The sequence below is a fragment of the Octopus sinensis genome, unplaced genomic scaffold, assembly GCF_006345805.1.
Source record: "Octopus sinensis unplaced genomic scaffold, ASM634580v1 Contig10331, whole genome shotgun sequence".
Taxonomy (NCBI): Eukaryota; Metazoa; Mollusca; class Cephalopoda; order Octopoda; family Octopodidae; genus Octopus; species Octopus sinensis.
In genome coordinates, this window is record NW_021832120.1 from 349111 (window position 1) to 359464 (window position 10354).

The following is a 10354-nucleotide window of genomic DNA, read 5'->3' on the forward strand; positions in this document are numbered from 1 at the left end:
CATAAATATAATAAACCTACAGCTAAAATCACGTGATATACCCTCTTAGATCATTCACCAGACACTAGCCTTATATTCATCGACCTCCTCTCCTTCAATAACTCTCTTTTCCAGCAAATAAAAAAGCTCAGTAAGAGCCACTGCATCTTTAAGATAGGCTAATTTCATTCCAGCTAATTCCGTTGGGTTCTTCACTGCCTTCAATCTACTTAGTCTGGTGATTTGGCGTATCGATTTCTTTGACACAAAAATAACTGCTCTTTTTAGGAATCTCCATTTTTATCAAAAAAGAAACACCCAGCATAATTCTTGGGGACAAATCAGAGACCGAAGACGCGGAAATGTGTTACTGTATTTTTCCAAAGTAATTTTTTGAGAAGAAAAATATCCTCCGTTGACTTGAGAAATTCCAAGATGTCTCAAAACCGCAGAATCAACACGTGATTTGTCGTGGATAAAGAGAAATACCTCTTTTTTGGGTAATGATTACATAAGATAGAAACACTGGATTGTAATTTATTTCAGATCCCCTTAAATTGAGCAACCCTTTAATAAGAAATGACCACTAACAGGCAATCTCGTCCAAGGGAGTCACCAAATGTACAGAAACTCTTTCGGCTTTCATATTTTCTCGGACTTTTTCGACCTTCTCTTCCCAGGAAAGTCCCGTAAATTTGATTTCGAGTGGAAAAATCCTTGATTTGGGCACTGCTGGTCTTTCCTTCCAAATTTTATCCACCAAATTGTCCTGAACTGCAATAAAACCAAGTTTTTTTCTTTCCAATCTTGCTGAAAGTGACTCCCACTGGTCTAAAATATAAAATAACTAAAACTACTGAAATCTAGAAGGGCTGGATCTATATAACGAAAATTCGGTTAGAATCAATTAGTCTTAACAATGTTTAAGAGTGAATCAAAATTGCGTAAAACCCCTACTTATTCGAGTAACTACAAGCCAATTTGTTGCCATTTCAAGGGTTATTGTTAAAGAGCTATTTGGTTATCAATTGTCACTGTGCTTCAGATTAAAATTCGATAATAACAAAATTTTACTTCAAAATATTATTTCTGCTGGTTAAGTAAAAGAAATTGATTTTAACGTGTCAACATTGCTAGGATAGATTCTCAAAACTCATCCCATTATTATTTATCTCAAAAAAATGAAGAAAGCTAAAATTGGATTTTGACAAATAATAAAATTATCGGACAGTAATTTTTTCCAGTAAATATTGCAACTAAGCGCATCTAATTGGACTATTAGAAACGAATGTTTGGCAATTGTATGTTTTCTAATGCTTTAAATAATGTAATGCTTTAAATTGCGTATTATTTAATAAAATAATTTTGAGAATGTCTATACGATGGTCGAGGTCGATATACCGGGAAATTATTATTATTAGCACTGTCATAGGAACATAATGTAATTTAAACTAATTAAGTTCCCACATGTGCCACATATGAGACTATCTTTTCGGTCATAATTTTCCATGATGTGCGGTTGTATGCTATACTCCTGAGAGTATCTAGGTCGTCTCCATTTTTCAGTTGTCTTTTAACGCGTTGTAGTTCTTTTGAGATTACAATAGGTAATGTATTTCGTGGGCGTCCTCGGGACGCAGATCTTTCGTCCTTTGCGTAATATGATTCCATTGCCCAGTTAGCATAGACATCCTGGTCGAGTCTTAGAATGTGGCCCAATAGGCGCCAACGTGCTTCGGTAATGTCCACACTGACGGGTCTGCTGTTGCAGATATTGTATAGGGTGGAGTTCTTGATTTTCTTTGGCCAGTTGATGCCAATAAGAATTCTTAACTGTCTTCTATGGAATGCATCAAGAGATTTTGATTCAGACTCAGATATTCCCCATGTTCCTCCGTTGTACAAAAGTATGGGTTTAATAAAAGCATTGTATAATTTGGCACGTAAGGCCGTTCCAACCTCGCGGTTTCGTAGCCAAGTGGTCCGCAGTTTGTTAAGTGCAACAGTCGATAGCATCTTTCTCCTCATAATGTCTTCACTATCTCCTAAAAGAGTTCCAACTTTTTTCGAGTTTCGCCATTTTTCGTCTGTCCTATTTGCCTTTTTCGGTTGAGTTAGTGACGCAACTCTATTGCACAAAGTCTTAATCACATATGAGGCTACAAAGAGATTTTACTTTGCTATCATTCAATGTCAGAGGACTATCTGACCTATCCAAGCGAAAAATCCTATGCCGGGATCTGAATGCATATGGTGCAACTATCGGATGCTTTCAAGAAACGAAGGTCAAAGGCGGGCTAGATGAGATACACAACGAGTATCGAATCATTCTCCTTCCATCAGAATCACGTCATTATGGGCAGGGGTTTGGCATTCATAAGACCTTTTGGAATTCAATTCACAAATACTACCGTGTGAACGACCGCATATGTGTACTACAACTGAGACAAAAAACTTTGACCAACACGGATCGAATAATCAGCATTATAAATGTCTACGCCCCACAAAGTGGAAGACTGAAGAAGAACGTGGATGAACTAGACTCTTTCTATCACATGCTATCAAAGACCTACACGAGTATAAAAACATCCTTCCTTATACTAATTGCCGGTGATTGGAATGCTAAGGCAGGCAAAGGCCGTGGTGAAGAAGTGTTCATGGGCAGACATGGACGGGGGATAAGAAATGCACCAGGTGAAATGCTTGTGAACTTCTGCAGCATATTCAAGCTACTGCTATGCAATACGGTCTTTCCTCATGCGGCACGTCATAAAACCACGTGGACCGGACTAGAAGAAACAAAAATGGGGAGTACGTCAACATCTATAATCAAATCGATTATATCATCTGTAGACAAGAAGAAAAACATCGATTGCTGGATGCCAGGTCATATGGCGGGGCACTTACACTGAGCGATCACAAAGTCATTGTGGCACGATTGAGACTGAAAAGAATTTTTGGATCGCCTCTTTCAAAAGAAAATGAATCAAACCGAATTAGATACTCAGTGGAAAAACTGATTACATCAGATGTTACCAAGGAAAAATACTCCCAGGCAATCATCGAAAACCTAAAAGTAACAGAAACGGTAAAAGACCCAAACAAAAGCTGGGATATATTAGAAAAACTTATTCACAAAGCTGCAACGGAAACCATTGGAACGACTGCATTCAGAAACCACTCAAACCCATTGAATCCAAATGTTGCCGAAATGGCAACAAAACAAAAAGCCATCCAACTGAAAATTGAAAACACCAACGACAAGGAGGCAAAGGAAAAACTCAAAAGAGAACGTAGGAAAATATCGAGAACAATCAAGAAGGAAAATCTTAAATACGTGAAAGCTTTATTAAACTCTCGAATATCAGAAGTTGAAGACTTAAAGGATGGTGCGCAAATGTACGCAGCCATCAGACTACTACGCCGACGACAACAGAAAACAAAACTGGTTGTGCACGATGAACATGGGAAAACAATTGGAAACCCAATCGAAATGGTAAATACAATCGCCGACCACTTCGAAATACTATTCAATGGCAGGGCCGATGCTCTCGATGAGGGTGAAGAACGTTATCTAAACAACAAAATAACACACCTTGAAGTTTTGAAGGCTATAAAAAAATTAAAAAACAACCGTGCGGCGGGTCCAGACAACATCAACGGTGAATTGATAAAGTACTCCCCAATGGAGATCTCAACTATAATCACAAATCTCCTGAACGAGATGTTCCATGGAAATACCATACCGCCTATTGGGAAAGGAACGCTAATTCCTCTCCAAAAACCCAACAAGCCGCAAGGTCCTCTTAACAACATTCGCCCAATCATACTCTTGAACACAATAAGGAAAATCTTCTCACTCGTAACACTGGAACGTATTAAGGACCCTGTTAATGAATATCTGTCGGCTAGCCAAAGTGGATTCAGGCCTGGGCGATCAACTGCAGATGTAGTATGGGGACATAGATGGATCTGTGCCATATCTCAGAAATTTAAAATGGCGACCACAATATTGGGCATTGATATGAGCAGGGCATTTGATACAATCCGCAGAGACAAGCTAATGGAGATCCTCAAAACCATTCTTGACAATGACTCGATCAGAATGGTTCGAGCACTACTTATAGACACCGAGTTAACGGTGAAGATCGGACCCGTACAATCAAGATCTTTCAAAACAAGCATTGGAACGCCCCAAGGTGATTCAATATCACCTGTACTATTCATTGTCTATCTTGAAGCGGCACTAAGAGATCTGAGAAAACTAGTGAAGACTACTTCAATAACTGAAGTGATATATGCCGACGATGTAGACTTTTTGTCTCATGATAAGTCGACACTCGAAGAACTGCTGAACATTGCTCCTCATGCACTGGAAAAATGGTTCTTAAAAGTGAACATAGAAAAAACCGAATATGTAACAATCAATACCGGAAAATAAATAAATAAAAATAATTTGTGTTAAATTTTTTTTACTTATTTAAATTGTTGGAGACTGGAACAAGCAAAGCTTCAAATGGAAATTATTGGACAGCATAGGAGGACTCATTATAAGAATATATTAGTGATTTCTGCAACATGAAACCTCTATGCTTGTAAATATGATATTTAAGCAAAGAGCTAAGACACGACAACATAAACCGGCAAAGAATCAAAATAGAATATCAGTTTATGTACTCGTATTCCATTTTTGGTAAATAAAGGACCTTAAAACTCCTTCGCCAAATGGGCCGGTTATTCTTTTATTTTTTAATTGAGAATTTAATTTAAAATATTTTGACAAGATATATTTGTTTCTAAAAGTCAGAATCCTGGATAATTTTAAATTTTATTTGTAATTTGAAAGTTTGATTTTACTCATATTGAAGTGGAATGTTTTGGGATGTATTTAACCAATCTCCCTTTTACATAAATGTCTTTTTTTACTTTCAGCCTACTTTCTTTTGGCTCCCTAAATGATAACATACGTGTAATCGGTGGTTTCTTTCTTCATTCTCCTAGCTTTAAAAAAGTACTCAACATATAATTTTTTAATCCTTTTACTTCCAACCAAAATGTAGGTCATCAAATGTATAGTTTTCATAAAGAATATACTATATTACATTCATTTGAAGAAGCGTTTCAATTTTGTAGTTCATTATGTCCTCATTATCTTTTCCGCTTTATATCTTACATTCCCTCAATATTATCAGCTCCATAAGCTGATTTGACCTACAAATTAATTTTGACAATCCAACTCCATGTGTTATGGCCACTCTCATGTCAAAACAATTGTCACATGTGTACCATACAATTATTATCAGAGAATAGAATAGAATAGTGTTTATTGAGCGAAAAGAAAAAGAAAAACAAGGAAGAAAAACATCGGCGGGGAGATAAAAACAAGGCACCGAAGTGTCTCTTTCCATGCGTATCCCCAATACTAGTCATGTTTGACGACAATTCTCCAAGACCATCCGGATCGTGGGCACAGAGGATTCTTGTGAGTCTTTTAGCCTTCCGTCAAGTTGTACTCCGTAAGCCAATTTCATAGCGAAACGTCTTGTCTTTTCCAACTGTTCGATCAGGTAGTCACTCTCCTCCGTACCGTACCAGCCCTCGTAGCCATATGTGAGGACTGGCTGCACACACGTTTTGTATACGTAGATGTACGTTTCCGGATCCAGATGGAACCTGGTTAAGCTTTTGAGGATCCTCACACTCCTCTTTCTCTGATTTGCTATATGCTCTACGTACGAGCCACGACAGTTAATGGTTGCTCCCAGGTAAGAAAGATTTTTTTTTTTCGAGAGATCCATCACATAGCTACTCATCGCATATGCACAAGACTCCGCATAGCGACTCCCTCTCCGCAACCATGAAATGGTGCTCTTCTCCGGTGCTAGGGTCAAACCCTTCTCTATAGTCCACATCTTTAGCGTTGCAATGTATGATTTCAGTCGTCTCCAAGACTGCGATATCCTTTTCGAGGTATCCATGACCAGGATATCGTCAGCATAGATAACGAGCTTGCCAGTACGTGTCGACGGCAGAGGAATGTCCGCCAAGAAGAGGTTGAACAGAAGTGGACTCAAGATAGATCCCTGCGGGACTCCCCTTCTAAGTTCCACACACCCCGATAGGCGGTTTCCACAGCGGACAAATGATTGTCTTCCTGACAAGAAGCTCTCCAGCCATCGATAGGTCTTTATCCCGGCTCCGATGTCATGGATTCTGGAGAGTAGGCCCAGGTGCCACACGCTATCGAAGGCTTTGGCCAGATCCAGACACACCACAGTTAGCCATGCTTCATTTCTGTCAGCACGGGATAATTGGTGCTCTAACTCCCTGAGGCAGTCCCCTGTGGATCTTCCTCCACGAAATCCCCATTGTTCAGGTAAAAGCAAATTTTGTGATTCTATATGACCAGAGAGTCTGTTAAAGACAATCTTTTCCATTGTCTTAGAGAAAGCACAGATGAGGCTAATTGGCCGGTAGTTCTCTTCTAGCAGTGTCGATTTACCAGATTTTGGAATCATTCGAACAATCGTATGCTTCCACGCCGATGGAAGGTGTCCGAACGTCTAGCTGGCGTGAAACAACATAGTCAGTGCTCGTATCAAGATTTCAGGGGCCTTTTTTAACAACATCTGAGGGATGTAGTCGAAGCCAGGCGCCTTGTTCTTCAACCCAGCAATTGCCCTTTTAACCTCTTCCTGTGTTATCGTCCACATAATGGTCCCTCGGATAATTGCAAAGAGCCAAGCTTGTTCACAATTCGGTCATAAGTCCCTCGTGGAACGGTAGATTCGACCTTTTGAACATGACTGAGTTGGTTCCTGAGTACTTCCGGGATACGATCAGAGGAGATATATTTCCCGTCTGGTTCTTTTAGTGAAATTTCAAATCCTTTGGCATCATTTCTGGTAAGGCGTTGATATGCTTTCTAGAAATTAGGGGTTCGCTTATCCAGTTTTCTGCATTCAGACCTCCATTTACATTCGACCTCAGTCTTGGCCATTTTTGCAATAGTAGATTTTATCTTTCGATCTCCAATTTCAGGCGGCATTTGATTGACTCAACCCGACATCTTCTCCTGCGATTTTCCAGGGTACCTTTCGTTCTGATCAGAGTGACAAGTTTCGAATTCATCCGCTTTTGCGTTCCTTTGGGTTTCCATACATTTTTTAATGCATAAACATCCAGGAATTTTATGATTGACGATCTAAGGTGATCATCGAGATTGTCAATATCATCTCTGCTTCTCAGAGGCTGAGACACGACATTTCGAAGAGAATCCCGCATATATGATTCGAATAAACTCCAGTTCATGTTCACGAGGTTGTAACCAATGAACAAGTCCTCCGTAACATTCATAGTCATCTTTATCAACATCGTTTGCGGCACGTGGTCAGAGCCAATGTCCGCTTCCAACCTCGGTATGTAACATAAAGGACTAATTGATGCCGAGCATAGAAAGAGACCCAAGCGATCAGCCCTGCCTCTGTCTGCATAATGATTCACTTCTTCCGATGTAAAGACCGAAAAACCCAAGCTACTGGCCAAGTCCTCAAGGACAGTTCCATCCATATTCGTAGTTTCACATCCATAACTCACATTTTTGGCATTAAGATCTCCTGCTAGGATTGACAGGCAATTTTCCTCAAAGAACGTCCCAATAACGTTTGAATAGCGCCTTAGCGACTTTGAGTACATTCCCCCGACGGTTAGCCAGCCAGCAGTCGTGTGCAGCTCGAGCACAATAAGTTCACAGAGTGACTCCTCCACAATTCTGATGTTTCTTACCTTAAGGTTCGCCCTGTAGTAGACTGAGGTTCCTGTCCCCGCCACTGAGTTTATTTTCCATGGTATATTAATAGACTTATAGCCTTCGAATTCCACCCTCGTAGCTTCCTTCAGCTTAGTCTCATTGATAATCAATATGTGAGACTTCGCTGTGGCCAGCAGGAGCCTCAGCTCCGATGCCCGTCTCGCAAGCGAGCGGGCATTTAGAATTGTCAGAGCAAGGAATCCTTCCGACATGGGTGGCTGACCTCCCGTGGGAGCGCCACCTTTTTCGGTAAAGGGGGTCTGCCTGCTTTCCGTTTGCCACCGGTTTCAGCCGGCTCTGGAGGCGTCCCATCGTCCTCCAGCCGGGCTTCAGGGCTTGGCAGCTGAACTCCAGATTTTGCTACTGCAGTTTTCTTCACTGCTCTCGCCTTCGGGGCGGTTATAAATCGTATTTATGATATTTTTGACTTGAATTTGACTTAATTTATCTTGTGATATAATTCCAATCGATTATTTCATTTTCTGTTCTATTGCATTATTTAGCCATTTAACCTAACAACTTGTTGGCACTCTTGAAATGGGCACTCACTTAAATCAAAGAATAAATTTTCAAAAACTAAATATAGAGCTTTACTTCTGTTCCTTTGTCTGACATTCATGGAACCTCGATTTTTGGGCCACTTTGGCCACCCAGGCCGTACTGTGTATTTATTTGTCATATAATAAATATATTTTGACATAGAATGAATGTATTAATTAGAATATCCATGGATATAAAAATGACTCGTTCATCTGTGCATGTTTTACTCTCGGGAAACAGACTGCCCATTCCTCTCGCACAGCAAATTGTGTACAATATTGCCAAAGGAAGGGCATTCGGGTACTCAACAGACGTCTCAATCACATTATATCAACTCAAAGGAGACGATTCTGCTCTTGAAAAACTAGCGAAAGACTTGAAGGAATGTTGCCTTCCTCTTTTGAAAGATGTGAAGATGTGGAAACAAGAAATAAGTCCTGACTACACAGTCGTCTATCTCGACAAAACAGAACACGTAGTGGAATTAGTGAATATTGCTAAAGAAGTGGGGAAATGGAAAAGTGGATCAAAAGTAGTTTGATTGATAAATGAGGTGGTGATTTTTGGTCGAGGAAATGTGTGCCTTCTGGCCTCCCTTTTGCGAGATGTGGCTATTTTTAACGGAGTAGAACCTGCACTGAAAGACAAGTTTTATAGTACAGCAGTCACTGCTCACTTGCAAAATTATGTTGTCGCCTGTGTAGCACGACATTGCGGCATTTTGCCTGGGGAAGTAAAACATTCGGTGGTGTGGGGATCAGAAAATCCAATTCCTGACTTGTCCTATGAAACGAACTCAAAAATTGATGACAATTGGAAAATATTTACAATTAAGAATGTTATATCTTTTTCTTATTTTATAGAAACTGACGAAAAAAATATTTCGAGAAACCGACCTGGCATTTGCCCTGTGTCGTCACCTTCTCTATTTGACTACTCCACCTGATTGCACTGTAAGCGAATCAGAGACTGATTGGATTATGATGGGAGTCCCCTCAGGTGGTGCCTATGGGCTTGCCCCTACACTTGTTTTTGGACTTCCAATGGTCAAACGTGGCAGTTTGAGGCAACTCACTGATTTGACTCCTGACGAGTTTATGAGTGAAAAGATTTTACTTGCTGCCAAATCTGAACAAGAAAATGTTGAATTAGCGAATAAATACATGTCGCAATTATAGTTTGCTCTAATAAAATGATTATTCACCGTTCAAACTTGTAGTCGAAAGATTTATTTTTGCCAATGAACATACGGCTAAATTCTAGGAATGAATTCCTTTTCTTATAACTTTGTAATTTGTCACAATAAAATCAACTGGAAAAATATAATTTGCCAAAAAATAAAAATTAAGAATGACTCACGCTCTCCTATACGAGACTATTCCTAGATATAATTATTATATTTCCTTTTATGTAATGGTTAAGATCACATTATATAAATTGTATTGATTAAAAAGCCCAAGTAGCTCAGTGGGAGAGCGTTAGACTGAAGATCTAAAGGTCGTTGGTTCAATTCCGACCTTGGGCATATTTTATAAATATTAAATTAAATAATTTTTACAGGCAGGGAATATTTAGAAACAATTATTAAAAAATCTTTACAGTGTGTTGATAAATTTTTTTAAGAAATAACCTATTTAGTATCGTTTTAGAAAAAAGAGCATGATCATAAGCCACTTGCAGTTGCACGCATGATTAACTGTGCAATGCCTCGAACGACAGCTATTCAGATTTGTTGGAACAACTATTACACTTCCCGAGGCTCCCCATGTCGCATAGGGACTTTTCCTCTGACTTCTTTGATGAAAGAGGTCGTTAGAGGGGCGTTTACCCTAGATGTCTCCATATTAATGGGGATGACGCGATACCGTTGTCCAAGATTTGCACATTTCCTGGTCAGTCAACAGCAAACTGATGCTGGGCGATGTCTTGGCTGCTGTTTGTCTGATCTCATTGATGGTACCTGTTCTTCCTTTAACAAAATTCGTTTTCTTCGATTGAAACATCCTTTCGTCCCAGTTGATATCT

General features: G+C 39.6%; 1 non-coding gene across 1 annotated transcript; it reads left to right on the plus strand.

Moving 5' to 3' along the window:
• The first annotated feature begins 9782 nt into the window (after window positions 1-9782).
• Trnaf-gaa lies at window positions 9783-9854 on the plus strand. The gene has a single exon. It is a non-coding gene; the product is annotated as a tRNA-Phe (tRNA).
• The last annotated feature ends 500 nt before the right edge of the window (window positions 9855-10354 follow it).